Raw genomic sequence first — 17,859 nt, 5'->3', positions numbered from 1 at the left:
TAATTAAATTCATTATTCGTAAAACCTATTAATCGTTAATCTCATTATTCGTTAAATTTATTATTCGTAAGATATATTATTATTCGTTACTCTTATTATTCGTTAAACTTATTACTCTTTAATCTAATCATTAGTTAAACTTGTCGTTTGTTAATCTTATCGTTCATTAAACTCATCATTCATAATATTTTGTAAAATCTTGTATATTCGCGTAAATATAATCTCTGTTTCGTAAAACGATGGCTAAGTCAAACGAAGAATCGTTACGCGCCTTAAATTCTAATGTTAACCCGACATATATATATATAATTTGGTTCCACGATGGATACGAGAATCGCTTGACTACAACTCTATAATTTCAAGCCTAGTTTCAGGGAAGCTCAGCCCCGGACTTGAACTCCACAAATCTGTATTTTCTGTCGGTGGGAACGGGAACGGGGCTTAAAGTCGCGCGTAATACACGGGACGCGGAAAAGACATCGCAGCGTATTAACTCTCCTTATCAAAATGCACGGCGCGCGCGCCGGAACGCGGCTACTCTTCGCGAAAGCGTTCTCTGTGTCGCGACCAAGCAAAAATGAGAATACTTCGAATTAAAGCGGAACCACCCTACTATCCGACTACTCTGCATCATCCTGGACCGCTAAATATTTGCCAGATTAACATTTCCGCGGCCGCACCTGGAATGAAATGGCCTCGCGTTTCTCTATTATTTTATCCTACCAGCAATTACACTTGCCGCAATTTTTAATGCACCCGTGACAGGACTTTGCTCTCGCTTACGATATCTTGCCTTTTGTCACTCTGCATATTTTATCATTCATATTCCTCCCCTAGCTTTGTCACCAAATACGTAATTATTCGAAGAGGAGTGAGAATTCTTGCGTCGATGATTTATTCAAAGATCGAGATTTTTCGGTTTGCGATCGCACGCGAAATTATTCATCAAGCAAAAATAAAATATTAGTGTAAAAGAATATTAATTTCCATATTAAATGCATTTAGGTTCTAGGATTATAGCAAGGTAAGATGAAAATTATCAATGTAAATATATTTCTTGTTTACGCTGAAACTCCTACGTCGATCATTTACGTTTGCCATTTTGACTTCTCACGTTACGATTCGTTGGAAGAACGATCTACAACGAGGCTCGTCTCGTCATTACGAAAAAGAACCTCTGTCCTTTACGTTCTCGCATTTTTATCAAATAATCGAACGCACCGTTAGTTTCCCTGATTTCACGTTCGTCAGCCGTAAATTTACATTTTTCCCATGATTGTCATCAATTCGAGGAACGAAAGGAGGAAGAAGGAAAGCAAGAGAGCGCGTAGCTGGAACGTCTTTAACGGCGTCGCGGTTGCAGTCGCAGCGTCGTCTGCACCAGACGTCGCGTCGTTCTATTGAATGTATAATTCAAATTTCGTGGTATGAATAATGTGCAATGATGCAGCCGTCGGATAGTGGTGGGAAGGAATGGAGAACGACGGATCGAGACGAGAGTGAGAGAGAGAGAGAGAGAGAGAGAGAGAGAGAGAGAGAGAGAGAGAGAGAGAGAGAGAGAGAGAGAGAGAGAGAGAGAGAGAGAGAGAGAGAGAGAGAGAGAGAGAGAGAGAGAGAGAGAGAGAGAGAGAGAGAGAGAGAGAGAGAGAGAGAGAGAGAGAGAGAGAGAGAGAGAGAGAGAGAGAGAGAGAGAGAGAGAGAGAGAGAGAGAGAGAGAGAGAGAGAGAGAGAGAGAGAGAGAGAGAGAGAGAGAGAGAGAGAGAGAGAGAGAGAGAGAGAGAGAGAGAGAGAGAGAGAGAGAGAGAGAGAGAGAGAGAGAGAGAGAGAGAGAGAGAGAGAGAGAGAGAGAGAGAGAGAGAGAGAGAGAGAGAGAGAGAGAGAGAGAGAGAGAGAGAGAGAGAGAGAGAGAGAGAGAGAGAGAGAGAGAGAGAGAGAGAGAGAGAGAGAGAGAGAGAGAGAGAGAGAGAGAGAGAGAGAGTTTAGCCCGCCGCGCGAGGGTAACGTAATAAATAATAGAGGCGGGGTCGTCCGTTTCTCAGTCACCCCTCAACAAGCATCTCGCCGTTGAAATATTCAGGGGTTGTAATGGCCTGGAACTCGCTGCCATTCTCTCCAATCCACCTGTCGTTCGAGCTGTGAGTTTGAGTGTTGTTTCGACCTTTGCTCTTTCTTCGATCGTTGTCGATCATCTATTTCGCGTTTGGAAATGTAACTATCTTTGAGGAAATTTGCAAGTAGCATATTCTTAATATATTTCTACATACATAATTTTTTAAGATTTAAAAATCGAAAAGCACGCTAATGTGAGTTATTTTTATAGGAAATTCGGATCTTATTTCTACCTTTGATACGCTGCTTCTATCGAAATTGTATAAATTGATATTCTGAAACTGTATCGAAAATGATATCTGTTATATATTTGCTATACCTATTTCTGAGAATATTCTGCTTTCTATCCATAGGATAAGCTTCCTAATTTACATTTTGGGTCACATTTACCTTTCCGTGGATAGGGTCCCCATCGAGAATAGAACAACTCTCTTTTTACGTTGCGACGTAGGATTCCTGTATTTGCTAAGAGAGATAAATTATACTAATTGTCGACCCAACTTAAATTCCAAATAGGACGGAAATAATATTGTTGGAGGAAACATCGTAAAAAAGACATTCAAATACATCTAGATTAAATTGTATCCTGTGAGAAATGAGCCATTACTCGGATTCTTTCGAGCAGTAGCGTATGTATAAACAATCTCTCCTATTAGTTTCGCTCAATTTCGAAATTATTTGGCGACAAGTTCGTTAGTCGACGGGAATATTGGTACGCACGGCAAGAAAATCCTGTTATAAATAGCTGCAGGGAGAATCGAACATGAACACGCGTCGATCGATCACGTTTTGCACATCGGTGTTTCACGTACCTAAAACAAACCTTCGCTTGGTTTAAGTTTCTTCTCGGCAATCTTTTCTTTTCTGTGGCGAAGTTTATACCGTTCAATCACCTGCAGCGCCTACAGCCACGACCTTTCATCGAAATTCTTCACTGAAAGTGCACAGAGAGAAAGAGAGAAAGAGAGAGAGAGGGGGGGGATGGAAGACGAAAAAGAAGGTGCAGCGACTACCCAACTTCCGTACGTTTGCAGCGGAGCTTAATCTCGCCGAAAGGTCTCGAGCGAATGAAGAATTCCGCCTTTGAGAGCGATCTGAAAATTCTAGAGAACCTTCGCGATACGATAAGCATCTCGCGGCGATAAATTCATCGCGGGACCCATTTGCTTTTCTACGGTACGGTTCGAACCGTGCTGGACTAAAGTCGAGACTATTTTTGCTCTTCCTTCACGAGGAAAATGAAATTATGTATTTTGGTAGCGTTATTCGGTTGATTTCATCGAGTTGATGCGAAATGAACGGTGACGTAAAGAAGTCGTTCTCGAAGTCACACACATATAGAAATCAGTTATAGCGATCGGAAATTTCAGACTTTGTAGTTTCAAATTTATGTATATTCGTGTCCACTTAAATTTAATATACACAGTGTTCTCATTAATCAATCTCTTCAAACTTTCAAATTAGAAACTTACATAAAAAGTTTCTATCAACTCTTTAACTTCTGTTTTATGTAAAGAATTTTTTAAGATAACTCCTAATCGAAAGGCTGCGAGAAAAACTTTATAAAATTCATGAATCTTACTATACCTTGCTGATAAAAATTCTAATAAAAAGGTAAAAATTCCTCTTTAAAACTTCGTTCGTTCTTTCTTGAAAATCTATTATTTACGAACTTAATCGCTAGAAACTAGGATAAGGTGAATATCCTGTATTTCGTATCAAACTGCTACAAATGGCAATATCTCTTTCCATTGTACCACGAATTTCTTGCAAATTGCAAATATGTATCGTATTTTCTTTCTCGTACGTGAGACGACTACCATGGAAAATAAATCGTCGCGAAAAAATAGTCCATGTTACAGTTGACATTATTATGCATCACTTTGAAACGTAATTCGTGACACTGAATCATTCTTTGCGCGCCGATGTTGCATTATGATTCGACGATTAAATATTTCAGGGATTTCAACGCAGGATGATTTTCATCCTCACGCGCCTCTGTCATCTTTGATGGATATTATCCGCGCTGAACTTTTTAACCAGAGGAATTTCAATCTTTTTGCTGTCAATTTTTCTCTCACGTTATTACTTTCCTGACCCCTTTCCCCCGTCCCCTCCATTACGTCGTATCTGTCTTTTCTGCAATTTGTATGCGCGTTTCTTCTACTACATTTTACTTTTGTTTCATATTATTACACGTCGGTGAAGAGACAAATGACAAAACATAAAAGATTAAATGGCAATCCTAAATAGTTCACCTGCACGGGGTTAATAACGCTATGTGACATAAAAAAGCGAAAACTTTCGTATACTCTGTGTCTATAAGAAGAGCCATAATTTCGTGTAACATCGGAATACTGATTTCCAACGTCCGATTTGATCGTTCTTTTGTTTTTGAAAAGAAACTTCTAGACCTTTTTGGTATAAAATGTATTGAATTTTCGACGTTGCGATTATACGAAGACACATCGATGGTATTATTTAAAATTTATTACATCATTCGTTCCATGAATCTTTGCATGAATCAAATATCATGTATTTCAGAAACGCTTTTTTTCTGTTTCATGCTAAATGTATTTAATCCGATTACCCTCCAAGTTATAAGAAACAGAGTCGTATTTGGTTGTCTCCAATATGACTTTTATCCATTTACGTTTCCTTTGATGTTGATTTTCATTTTTTCTTTGCTCCTCCTCTTTAGTTGCTAATTCTTTGTACATACATTAATTCGCAATAAGTTTGTTATGCATCGTTTTTTCTTTGACGATGTTTTTTGCATATGAAATGAAACTATCGTAATATCTAACGTAGACAAGGATATGCATAGACGGTAATCCGTCTCCTCGACCAGAATTTCCGACATATTAATATCGTAAATGAGTCGAAATTCTCGTAATTTCGACTTTCTTAAAAGCGATCAAAAATATAACGGAGGAAAGAAGAGGAGAGAAAGAATTTAGTTCAATTAATAAGTAACCACTAAAATTCTAAAGTTTCATCCCTTCGAATTCGGTGAATCGATCACTGCAAGTGCTTTGACACGCTTGACATCGTTGGGAAAGAGATAGGTTAGTTTCTATGATAAATAGACGCGGAGCGACATTAATCCAAAACCCAGGGAGAGCGGTTTCTAGGTGACAATGATAGAACTGCCAACCCGAGCTACCTCTTCCTACTGCAGCCTAGAGACATAAGCTCTTAAAATATGGCACGATCATTAAACTATTTTCTGACGGAATCGATTTACGATTATGTATTGCCACGTTGCTTACTAAGCGCCAGAATCGCTGCCCCCTCGTTTTTCTTTCAAGACCTTCGTCTTTCGAAAGAATCGCGTCCGTGTAAAAAGAAGAATGTATTTTGATGTTTATAGGGCGGTAGAAATTACATTGTCGAAATTAATGTAGGGTATTAGTGTTAAAATTTTTGGAGGGTACTCGTGGTTCTTACGTTGGTTTTTGCATGGAAACTGGGTCACGTAGCCTATTACAATATTTCACGGAGGAACATTCCGAGGATGGAGTTCTGTTTTACTCTGACTGATATAAATTTGGAGAACAAAATGGAATTTTCTCTGTTTTGTTGTACATATATAGCAAGATTCTTATTTAATGCAAGCAATTAATATTGCTTTGTGGTAATTCGTCGTAACAAATGACGTACATTTTGCTAACGTTAGATTACTTATTACTGTAGATTGTTCTACTATCTTCCTTGATTATCAAAGTATTAATTTCAGATACTTGTTCAAATAATAAAATGCTAGAATAGCGATTGTTTAGATAATGAAAAGACTAAGTAGTTTTAATGACAATAACGTTGCGCGTGTGTAACTCTTTTATAATATAAGCAGACAACGTGTAATTTTGCGGAGAATTCAATATCTCGGAAGGTTGTTGTAGCAGCGAATTAAATAATTGGTAGGATTAGCACACATTAATTCTAATTGCTAATTTTTATAATAGCTATTATTCGTATTTCTTTGTAGAATTCCTTCTGGGGTTCTCTTAATTTTCAAGTAACACACGTTTTATACGATTCATTGTTTTCCGTAAACAATAGCAGTAGAAAACGTAGAACTCAAGATAGATGCTTCAAATATCCGTTGAAATGCTTGTGTAAATTGGTTTTTTTCTCTCTTAAATGCAATTGGATAAAAATCGCCGGAGAGAACAATAATAGAACTGTACGATTAAATCGAAAATGAATTAGAGAGTTAAAAAAAGAGGAAGATCTGTGGGACAAGGATATTTGATACATTGCCTTGCACGAACCGTATAATAGTAATACATCCGTACATTGATATTAAATTCCTTTCTGAACGAAGATATCAACGATTATTAAACGTGAAAAGAAAGAAGGGGTCGGTGACAGGAGAAGGTCCCAGTTGTTGGATGAGTGGTCACCCTCGGTCGCCCTTGCTGACGCAGCGTGAAGAGGCAACGACGATCAACGGTCGAATGGAATTAAAGCAACGAAAGTATGATTGGACAGTGGCCAGCTGGCCGTATAATTGAGCATCGTCTCCCCCCTCCCGGACATACATTGCTGTCTCGATCGACAAAGCGACACGCGCGACGCGCATAAATCAGAACAATTAGTTGCGCGCTCGTACTTCACAGTCCCGTGAAAATGTCGTGGCGCATTTACCGCGTGCGAACTTTACGCGTGTCTCCTACGAAATTCGTGTTTTATAAATTACCCATAAATTTCATTCTGACCGCCGCCCCTTTCCTTATCTTCCGATTCATCACGTTTCAGTCGATTTTTCGGTAATTATCTATGCGCAGAAATTCTTTCGCGAGGACAACAATCGATAAAAACCAGATAACTTGGAGAGCTGCTATTTTTTAACAAATTCCGAGTCTATGGGAGCAATTGCTTAAGTCTGCGTTATCTTCATATGCATTACCATGTGTGTAGGTAATTGAATACGAAAAACGTATCGAATGATATTCTTTGCGATTAGTATAAAGTTGCGAAGGATTCCAAAGCAACATAATAAATTACGTTAGTAACAACTCAAGTTGTGACGTGAATTAGGAATGCAGCCAAAACGTCAGTAATTATTATGTTGTAACATAAATTGGATCGATTTAATTGGCTGTAAATTTATCCGCGTACGATATCCAGACGTTTTAGAGAATATGTAAAACAATCTCTGCGTGCATGTGATTATTTATCAATTTTTTTAAACAGACGTTTTAATCGTGGTCCATTCTGATATTCCCGAATATCGCAATTAAATAAATGCCAAAGTATCTACTAAATAAATGCATGTCTAAAAAAATATCTACAGAAGCTCTTTCACGTGCAAAGTACTATAAAAGTAAAGGGAAATTAAAGAAAGACGCGAAAGGTGATTTTAATTAAGTTGTTTCCAACATGAATATGTATGGTGTATCTCTCGAATAACGGACCCATGCGTAAATTATAGCGGTTAAATAAACGCTACGTTTCTTAGTCTTGTTGGTTGACAGATGTTATATTTGCTAAACCGAGTACGATAATGACCCAAAATCAAGCAATAGGTTTTCAACGATACCTAAAACTGACATCGACGAAACGAAAGTAATCTCGGAGCGAATTCAGGGACAAAGGTATATGGCGATTTAACCACGTGTCAAAATATATCTAATGGAATTGAAAAGTCTCTCGATCGGGTTCTGCGCGAGAACGTTACGCTCCAGGACGTTAAGTGACCTGTCGCGTAAATGCGGTAGACGATGAAACTGTTATTTGACGAGCTGTATCAACGTAAACCGCTGGGTCTCTGTCGCCCTCGTTTCCACTGGGAATCAGACGAGTTTGCTCAGTACATGCCGAATGCGCGTACGATGTTGATCGTTTGCCAGACTACTAGAAATTATCATCCCCCGAATATACCCGGTGCATAAACGATCGTCGACTGTACGTGCGTTTACCGATGTTACGCATCAGTGAAAATAGCTTTGGACAGATCGCTGTGTTTGCTACTCTTATTTAAACACGCAGCCCTTTTTTTGCTTAATCACATTTCTTTTCTCCTCCATTTTCCAGCGTCTTCTCGTACTTCTTTCTTCTCATGCACGACACTTTAACCCTTCGATACCAAAACTTAATCTAACCGTGAAATTTTACATAGTTCGTGTGACCTTTCGATCTAATTTCAATCCGTCGCGAATCAGTTGCTCTAAGTTTATCTACAGAAGTGTGAAGAGGAAAAGAAATGGTAGCAGATATACTAAAAACTACAAATATATCAAAAATAGACTTAAGAAGTCTTATCTTGTGAAATCTACCTTAAGAAATCTTTCACTTACTATCATAAGTATTATACTACTACAAACGCCAAAGATACACGAGTACTAAAATACGTCGTCTTTGAAAAGAAGAACCTCGAAGAAAAGTATCAAAAGAGATATATAACGCCATACAGCGTTAAGCCATATAGCGTCTATAACGCTATGAGAAGTAGACATACTCGTGTACCTATACGTATTTTTTAAATCTTATTTTACCTTCGTGTTACTATACTATTATATAATATTTCTCGAGAATAATTTTTTCATATCTTTCATTCTTCGCGAGATATTCGAGTATTCAGTCAAAACAAACATATTGTATATTAAATTATCCTCGCTGATTCTAAAGAAATAAACGAATAGCCACTCGTATAATAGCCTAATAACCCAATATCGACGTTCGATTCGCTAAACACGAAATATCTCGTGATCTATGCATACAATGACCATCGACAGAAAAATGCTCGTATACCATGCACCAACCGAATCAGCATAAGCTATCAACGTGTTCGTACGTCCATGCCTGTCGGTATCTATCGCTAGCGTTGGGATCAAGTGTATTGCAAGCAAGTTTGAATCTAATTGTAAAGTTTCGTATGTCTCGCGAATAAGTACTTTGAGAAAAAGGTGATTTTAATTGTAAGATTAGACGTAACAGGTTCGAATATTTTTAATAAAAGTAGCTCGATGAACGAGAGATGGATAAGTTACTTTATAAACGTACAGTGGCGGACAAAAGGAAATCCGATATTAATACTTGTATGTATGTATGAATACCAGTAACCTCCGTGTTAGACATTTTTTATTACGTTATCGATAGTTATCTATATTGGAATATTATATCTATTCCTTGGTTCATTATCTTTTAAATTTTCTTTTGTCCGTCACTATTTATAGGAAATGAAATATCATCTTTTACGAGATAATGGTCGAATCTGGTAATTGCAAACTTTTATACCGGCATTGACTTGGATTCGCGATTACGTATTGAACTTGATCCCATCGCTATTCATCGAACGTGGTCTAAGTTTAGTCGTCGTTCACGCGGTCATCCGTCACTCGAAATTGGCAGATCGCAGTCACGGTGCGATTCTCGTACGGTCAATTACGTAAACAGGTCCGACGTGGCAGAACGGCTCGGCGTCGCGACGGAAATATTTGGCCGGTAATAACGCATAGCGTGCTTCCTCGGGTGGTCACTCGCGTTTTCGGCTCCACCCGTTCTGCGCTGCAGCGATAACTTTCGCAATTACACGAATATGCACGGAGTGAAATGCCGCGCGTACCATGAGATTTTGAAATCTATCCAACCTCGCTACTACCGTTAAACGGATTGAAATAAGGGTGGTTTTGTACTTTCGCTCCGTATCCGACAATGAAATAATAAACGGTGGATGCGTCGAATTAGTCGTGAAATCGTGCATATTCTTTTCCTCTGTCCTTTAGAATTTATGAAATTCTCCTACTGGAAATTGTCGAATATTTCCGATACTCGTACGTTTTTATCGTTGCTATTTATAATCGTTTAATCCAACTTACTTTCAATCGGTCATCGTGCGAATTGAGATTAAGCGCTTTTGATAATCGATAATTAAGTATATAGAAATAAATTAGCAATTGACAATCTCTGACGCGTTTACGCAATTTAAGCAACCAGCGGAAGATTGTCCACGGATTGAAGGAGATCGATAAGAGACTGTCGACATCTCGTGCAGCCCCAAAAGTCCCATAGTAATCATGTGGCGTGAGGCGTAGTCGTTAGAAGAGCTTTGTGGTATAAGCGAAAGCCGGTGGAGGTTCTGAAATTAGGGGGCAATTCCCCCAGTGCTTTCGGTTCAACTTCCACTGGGAGGTACCTGGTTCTCTCTGCCCCAGAACCAACCAACAACCACCAGCCGGCATGCACGCGCCGTCCGAAAGTACCGGCTTCGAGACAGTCGTATCTATGCGAATCGAATGCTAACGAGCGCAAAATTGCGACCACGCTCCACGCTCGACCCTGTGACAGAAATTTTAAACGCCACGTGGGATAACCAGGCTTACGCGTGGTCGGAAATTACGGCGAACTCGCTGTATGGACGAAATAAGCTTTGCATTGTAATCGTTATTGGCGATCGTTCCCGTTGTTTGAAGGGGATCAAGTAAATAAGTTATTGGTACAGGTTTTTAGGAAATATCGGTGTAATTTTAGGTTCGCGACAGCATAGAAAGAAAGTTATTGCAAAATTCCATCAATCCCAATTTCAGTGATTTTATGATTAAACTCGCGAATAACTCGCGAGCGGAAGTTGCTCGAAATTAAATTAGATTTTGTCAAATTATACATTTAAAACACTTTTTACTTCGGGTTCCTCTCTTGAGATCATTCAGCAAAAGATTTTATGATAGGTATTACATATCGTTCGTACGCGATAAGAGTGACACATTGCCATGATCTAAATAGATGTGACATAAAGCTATCCAGGAATTCTAGTTTATGACGTTATTCGACGATAAACTGATTTAAGGCGTCGCGTCGCGTCGAGGCTTTCGTGATCACACTAAAAAATAATTTACGTAAATATTTACATCACGTATTGGACTTTAAAATCATAATTCGTTTATTCGCTCGCTTTTACACGTGATAATTACAGAACAATATACAACAACGTAATTATTTTCTAACTTCAGTTTCTAAGTTAATGAAGTATTTTTCATCCGTTTCAGCGTTCAACCTCTACAAATCTGAGATCCTTATTTTGTAGCACCGTATAATTTCATTGCTACGTTGCAACAACATTCTCCTTCGAATCAGAGAGCCATGGCGATTAAGCGCACGTAGGACGCGATGACGGTGCAACGATAACGGCCGATCATTCCCTCACGGTTTTATGATTAATTCTTTATCGGTCTGTCTTTCCTTTGTCAGCTCAAAATCGTCGATTCCTCGTGACTAAAGTTTATTTTCCGTACTCTCATTGTCCTCTCCTGTCGTTACCACTGGTACGAGGGCGCACCGTATATTTCGCCGTGTGTTTTTGCATCCATTTAGATGGCAATCGTGGTCAGAGACATTTTATTGCGACCGATCACGAAGTTCAACCCTATGTTCTCTCCGGTTTTCCGCGTAATCCTCGCGTTTCCACCGTGTCCTCAAACGCGCACACGCAAAGCTGTATTAACGACTTCCTTCTACGATTCTCTCGTGGCAATGTTGGATAGGCAGGAATTGAAGAGCTTACTTCGAATCCATCTTAAATCCGACGAATGCGAATTCGAGAGGATCCTCTTGTTACTACGCACCTTTATTAAGAGTATTGCTCGAAGGAATAACGGTGCTTGTAGCATATTATCGACTCGAATAAAGAGAGAAACGAAAGGGATATTGTGCTGTTGATAAAATAATGGAGTGCTGAGACGATTAACATAATTATGATTTGTAATAATGTACGTATAATACAAAGAGACGAAACGAGTGGAAGCTATTATTTTCAAGAATGACTCGTTTAAAAAAAGACGAGTATCTTTCCTTTTCGCGTGCTTGCCTTACAAAAACTTATAAAGAAAGAGACGAAACGAGTGGAGGTTATTATTTTCAAGAATGATTCGTTTAAAAAAGACGAGTATCTTTCCTTTTCGTGTGCTTGCCTTACGAAAACTTATAAAGAAAGTAAATTAACCGCATGTACATGCCAATGTGTAGCACCTAATTGGAAACTAACGATCGGCAGTTACTCTGGTACCACTAGCAATCTCTCTATACGCCGGTACACCCCTGAATGCGTAATCATTCAAGCGCATGTGATCCCACTGGTCCTGCTGGATTCTCGGTGCCCTGATAGGTGATTAAATTTAAATTTGTCTTAGCTGAACAAACCTCGATCTATCATACGCAGCAAGGACGAGTAATGAAAAATGAGTTTGTCATCCGAGATAACGGGTATTTAGGCTGTGTTGTATGAAATTCCAGTTTCGCTACTACAGTTTGTCGATCTAGCTTTTTCCTACGGACTTAAGATGGCGTTGAATCGCTTCTCTACGAACCGTGATCGAGTACCGGATCGAGAATATATTTTCGTAATCCTGAAACAGCGCTATTCCTCGATTGATAAACGATAATTTCATTTTTATTAACTTTTGTAGAATCTTATCGTCTATCTTATCGTAAATACGATTGTAAGGAGTTGCATAAAGATTGGGGACAGATCCATTAAAAGGGAAAAAATATCGTAGGATCATTAGATTCGACCTTGATTCAGAGTAATTGGCAGATATTCGTTTGATCGTTGCTTTGCAAGATTCAACTATCTTATCACGAAGTAAGATAAAGAAAGACAAGATTGTTCGACAATGAACGCGATAACTATCGTAGGAGACAAATAGGGAAAATAATCTAATCGACGAATACAGTATCCTTGCAGCCATAAGAGATTAATTAGTTATGTTTTCGACGGAATAAAGACAGATCCAAGTGCAATTTTCCTTGAACAGATTGTAATATCCCTATCGTGGAATAAAAGTCAATATCCTTTTGTGAAAATTCTGCTCATTTCTAAGGATTAGGAGAGAAATAAGTCGGGAAGAGTAAAGTACAGGAAACGACATTATTATATCGGTGATTCAAAAAATGAACAACTAAAAGCGACAACTATCCAGCGATACAACACGATAAGTTTGTCGAAATTCGCTCGTCACCTTCCAATTTCTTATCTTTTATCGATTATCCATTAAACCTACGGTTACAACCAATTGAAGGAGGTGGTCGATTTTATGGTTCCTCCCCTTTGGCCCATTACAATACGTCAGGAATTGAACAGGGCGATTCGCGCGTTGTGTCCTCGTAAAATTCCGAGCACATTTAGCTGGGCGAATAGCCTTCGTGGATAAAATCCACGAGAACGATGATCTGTTTGGCCGGTCGAACGAGGGAAGAATAGAGTCTAGAGGGAACGAGGAAAAAATGTATAGGAATTATCGGCGTTGACGTACCAACGATTTTGCGCGGTCATTCAATAACTTCGCCTAGAGGCAACCTGCGTGATACATTTTCGGATGGAGCGGCATATGGCGCACCAACTGCTCTCTGTACGAGACGATAAGATAACGGTCGTGCATTCGTTCTTATCAAAGATGTCTATATTGAACCGTGAGATAAAGCACGGCTTTTTTCTGGGGTTCACGATGGGAACCTATCAATTTTTCTTTCGCTCCTGCGATGATGGGACAGCAAGCAAATGGAATTTTGTATTATTTGATGAAAAATGGGAACGTATCGCGAAAGGGGACTTCGGAAATTGTATTTTGTTTCGAATGTAAAAGCTGGAAAAGACGTTTTAACGTTAATATCGAAAGATAAAAGACCTTAACAATAAGACACAATGTCGAGCAGCCTGAAGTTCAAATAAAAAAGATGTCTTTTAGATAGATCGAACGCACGAAAGAATTTCGCAAGCGCCATTTTCGAACGTTGAAATAGACAGGCGAAAATACTCGCTCGACAGCCCGTCCTTTTGATTTCGCTGATTGAAATTCTGAGTATTGCGACCTGTATCGATTGAACGAACGACATTTTTGGCACGACTCACCGCAACTGTACTATTTTCATATTTAAGATCTTGGCTTTTCCACGAATCGTTTAATCATCATCTGCACGCTTTTCGTCGAATCTACATATAGATTGTATTTTAGGCTATAATCGAATGGAGGAAAAGGATTTTTATTACCGTACTTTTCTAACGCCCTTCTGATTCGAGTACCTTAAATATTGAACGAAGTAGATAATAACGTTCCGTTCGAGTTAAATATTCAACGTTCATAGAAATATTAAATATGAATAATTGGCATGTATGCGTGGGGCAACGATCTCACTTCGTCTTTTCTTTTAAAAGTCGTATCTTTTTCTTCTCTCTTTAGTTCCTCAATGTCAAAGAAAGGGGAAGTGGTATAAATATTTGAACGTTCTCCTCCGTTCGTTCTCTTTACATTTTCTTCTTAGCTTCTCTGCGTCGCAAAAAGAAAGGAATTAGGTTAAATATTTGGAAGATAAAATTTATTTACATTCTATATCGTTAACGGAGGTTACATTATTAACTCTTTCCGCAAGGGCAAATCTGCACGACAAAATGACGAAGAAATAAAATAAGTTATCTGTTGAGAAAGTTACATTGCATTATAGAGGATTGATACACCTGTACTTACGCGTGTCTTTTAGAAAATCGTTTCAGAAACTCATCGTCAACTAAAATCTTGTAAAAAGGAAGATAAACAAAGGTGACACGAAACGTTATCTTTATTCAGCGATTCGTTTCGTAGGAGGCGGTATGAATAATAAGGCAGGGAAAATGTGGAGAATCGTGATCCCACGTGAGATCTCTGGTGGAAGCGTGTCCTGGTCGAGATGTAAAAATATTTCTTGATAACATTGTCGTGACGGAATTTTTCGCTCGATTGCGGTTCTCCGCTTCGCGATTTCGCGGCTCGTCGCTACGACAACGACGACAACGACAACGACAACGACGAACGGGAATACCATTACCGGCGAATAAAGAACCGAGGCTAGACGTTATAACAGCATCGCTGGAGCTGCGCCTCCGGTTCCTTCGAGGGCTCTCCCGGGAACTCTAACGATGTTGCGCAGCGAAAAAGAAATTCGAGCGGTTCCGGTGCTGATATACACGTATACGAAGAACCTTCGCAGAAATACCGAGCCAAATATGCTTTTAAGAACGCAGATGCTCTTGCATAGCGGGGATATTCTTAATGCCTTTGTAAACCCGTCTCTCCCGTTCACGTGTCCATTTTTATTCTTCACCCTTACCTTCTTTCTTTCGCTTTCTCGATCTTCCGCTGAGTTATCTCGTTCTTAGACGTTGGCACTCGTTGTCTCTGAAGAACTTCGCTGCTTCGATCCTTTAGTTTAATAGACAAAATTTCCTTACTAAGATATATCTTCTTCGTTTGTGATTCGCTTTTACGTTATATATAATATAACATTAATTAGTATCATTATCAAACGTATACGAACGGAGAAATAGATTCAGCAAATTTGTTCAATCGATTACTCCGTAACTTCTTTGATTCTCAAGTGCGCTATGTGAAAACCATTCAATCTTAAATAGCTTAATGATATCTTCCTCGTGTTTTTTGTTCATTTACATTTTGAAGCAATCGACGATGAAAGTAACGATAATTCGATAAGGTTGAAACGTTATTATGAAAAGTGATGTACGCGTCACCGGTGAACATGGTGAGAAGAACAGTTACGACACGGTTGACAACGTGGCAAGATAATCGAATAACCGGTGCACCGTAGCACCCTTGTTCTCGGTGCAACTGAGCTCACCTGTGTACGTGCCAGACTTTCTTCTAAAGAGCGAGACAGAGGGAAGGGAGGGGGGAAGGAGAGAGAGAGAGAGAGAGAGAGAAGTTTCATGGCAATTATCTGCCCGCGTCTTAACTCGCGGTATTACACTTTCAACTCTAGCGACGCTGCTTTCCTCGAGGAGGCGGTCTTTTCCGGTATGCGCCAACTATGAGTTGCATCGCGATGCGAACACCAAGTAATTCATTCGTACAAATTTCGATTACGAGAGGGTGAAATGTTCGTAGTTGGTGTCAACACGAAAAGAACAATTTCGCTGCGATGTTTAATAAACATGTTGTTCTAGGCTCCACTAGCTATGTAACGAAAAGTAAAAAATCAAATTGTAAGATATACGGTAGGCTACTTTCGAAATAAGAACATAATCCTCTTTAAAAATCTCTCCGCTATCGCGGAAGATATTCCCTCTTCTATAATTAGCCAGCCAATGCTCATTATTTCTCATGCATGACGCTTCGTTATTTTCGAACTAATTAAAATTCGCTGTTGTTGCGCGGCAAATTCTCCATTATCAGGAATACAGTTTCATTCGCATCGAACCCCGTTCCGGAATACGCGGGAGACGCGTAAGCGCGCGGCCGTAGTCCCGTTCGATTTTAATTTCCTGACTACTTTTTAACGACTATGTACAGAGTAAAAGAGTAAAAAAAAGAGTAGAACAAAAAGGGAATATACTCGCGAGACGAAGATTACTGTTGATATATTCGATCACTGGTTTATTGCATTTCTGTAAATTTGGCAAATAACTCAGTATTAATATTGCTCATAATAACTCAGTATTAAGCATTATGGACCTTTTAACTCTTGAAAGGCGGTTGTACCAAACGACTTGGTAGGAATGAGAATGACACGTCAAGGCGTGTCGTGCGTGCTGGAGTATCGCGCCGCTGGCTCATATTACGTTATATTACGATACTGATTATCAAAACGTTAGTCCCGGCGTGTTTGAATGGAAATTTCCAGCGCCAGAGTTATCAATGATCAAACATCGATAAAAGTCGACTTGAGGTACGATGTGCTCGTCGTTCATACAGCAGAGAAACGACGAGTATAAATCTCCTTCGGACGTAGAAGGTTGCTTTTACGTAGGTGCGAATTATCGAATTGCCTATGAACATAAAACGAAAAATGGTGGAAAACGGAGCTTTTATCAGGGAGAAATTACATGTTGTCTCACTTGACCATATAGTAGCTTCTAACTACTTTTGGGATGCGAAAGATTAGTAATATCAACTGTTTTCAAGCAATTATTCTATCGTTGCAAATTGCAAAAGATTTAAGTTTGATGCTTCGCGTGATTTTCATCCTTTTTCGCTTGACGGAAACAATATTTTCAAAAACATAATAATATCTTTTTAAACGAGTGTGGAGAGAAATTTTTCAGTATATCCTGCACCTAATGAAAATGAATATTCTTGTATCTTGATAATTTATAGTCCAATGCGACAAGATTCTGATCAATTTGGATAAAAGATGTTATTATTCATAATGGAAAGAGGATAATGAATATTCCCATTATAAGGATGGAAAGTTATAAAATTTATCGCAGAATGTGACAGTTTCAATCGTTGGGAAGATTGCATGTGAATTGCATTGTTCATTAATGTGCTCCAATTCAAGCGGAAACATACGGCGATGAATAGTCAGCATTCATTTCTGAGGTATACGTAATACGCTTTAAATTGTTACCGTTTCAGCATTTTTTCAGTCTATGCGAATATTATACTGTACGAATAAGAAAAAACTTCGTAAATGCTTCGCGGTACTATTGTGCTATGTTCGACATATTTCAAAAGGTTTATATGTAAAAGAAACGTATAGCCGTTCGCTCGTTCAATGTCTCCCATTAGAAACATCCATAATAGGGCAATTATTTTATCAACTAATTCATATCATGCATGACTTTTTCCCTACACGAGGAACGTATGTGACGTTCATTAGCGTTATTATTTTGTCCCATTACGAAACTGATTGACGCAGCTAAAATACGGACACACCAAAAAATAATAAATTAGATGGAGCGGCAAGTATCGAAATTTTAATAAATTCATTGGAAGGGGGTGAGGAGGTGGGGATTGGATGGGACACGTCGTATAGATTTCAAGT

At 38.9% G+C, this 17,859-nt stretch overlaps 1 protein-coding gene and 1 long non-coding RNA gene across 2 annotated transcripts in view; both read left to right on the top strand.

Moving 5' to 3' along the window:
* Nucleotides 1-17,859, top strand: part of LOC100744069 (CUGBP Elav-like family member 2) — a 300,281-nt gene that overhangs the window by 26,640 nt on the left and 255,782 nt on the right.
* On the top strand, nucleotides 15,521-17,414 carry LOC117151969. The gene is made up of 2 exons (XR_004462156.1): nucleotides 15,521-16,842; nucleotides 17,190-17,414. It is a non-coding gene; the product is annotated as an uncharacterized LOC117151969 (long non-coding RNA).

Source organism: Bombus impatiens, unplaced genomic scaffold (assembly GCF_000188095.3).
Source record: "Bombus impatiens unplaced genomic scaffold, BIMP_2.2 scf_0551, whole genome shotgun sequence".
Taxonomy (NCBI): domain Eukaryota; kingdom Metazoa; phylum Arthropoda; class Insecta; order Hymenoptera; family Apidae; genus Bombus; species Bombus impatiens.
The sequence above is the reverse complement of the archived record's forward strand: the minus strand, read 5'-3'. Positions and strand labels throughout refer to the sequence as shown.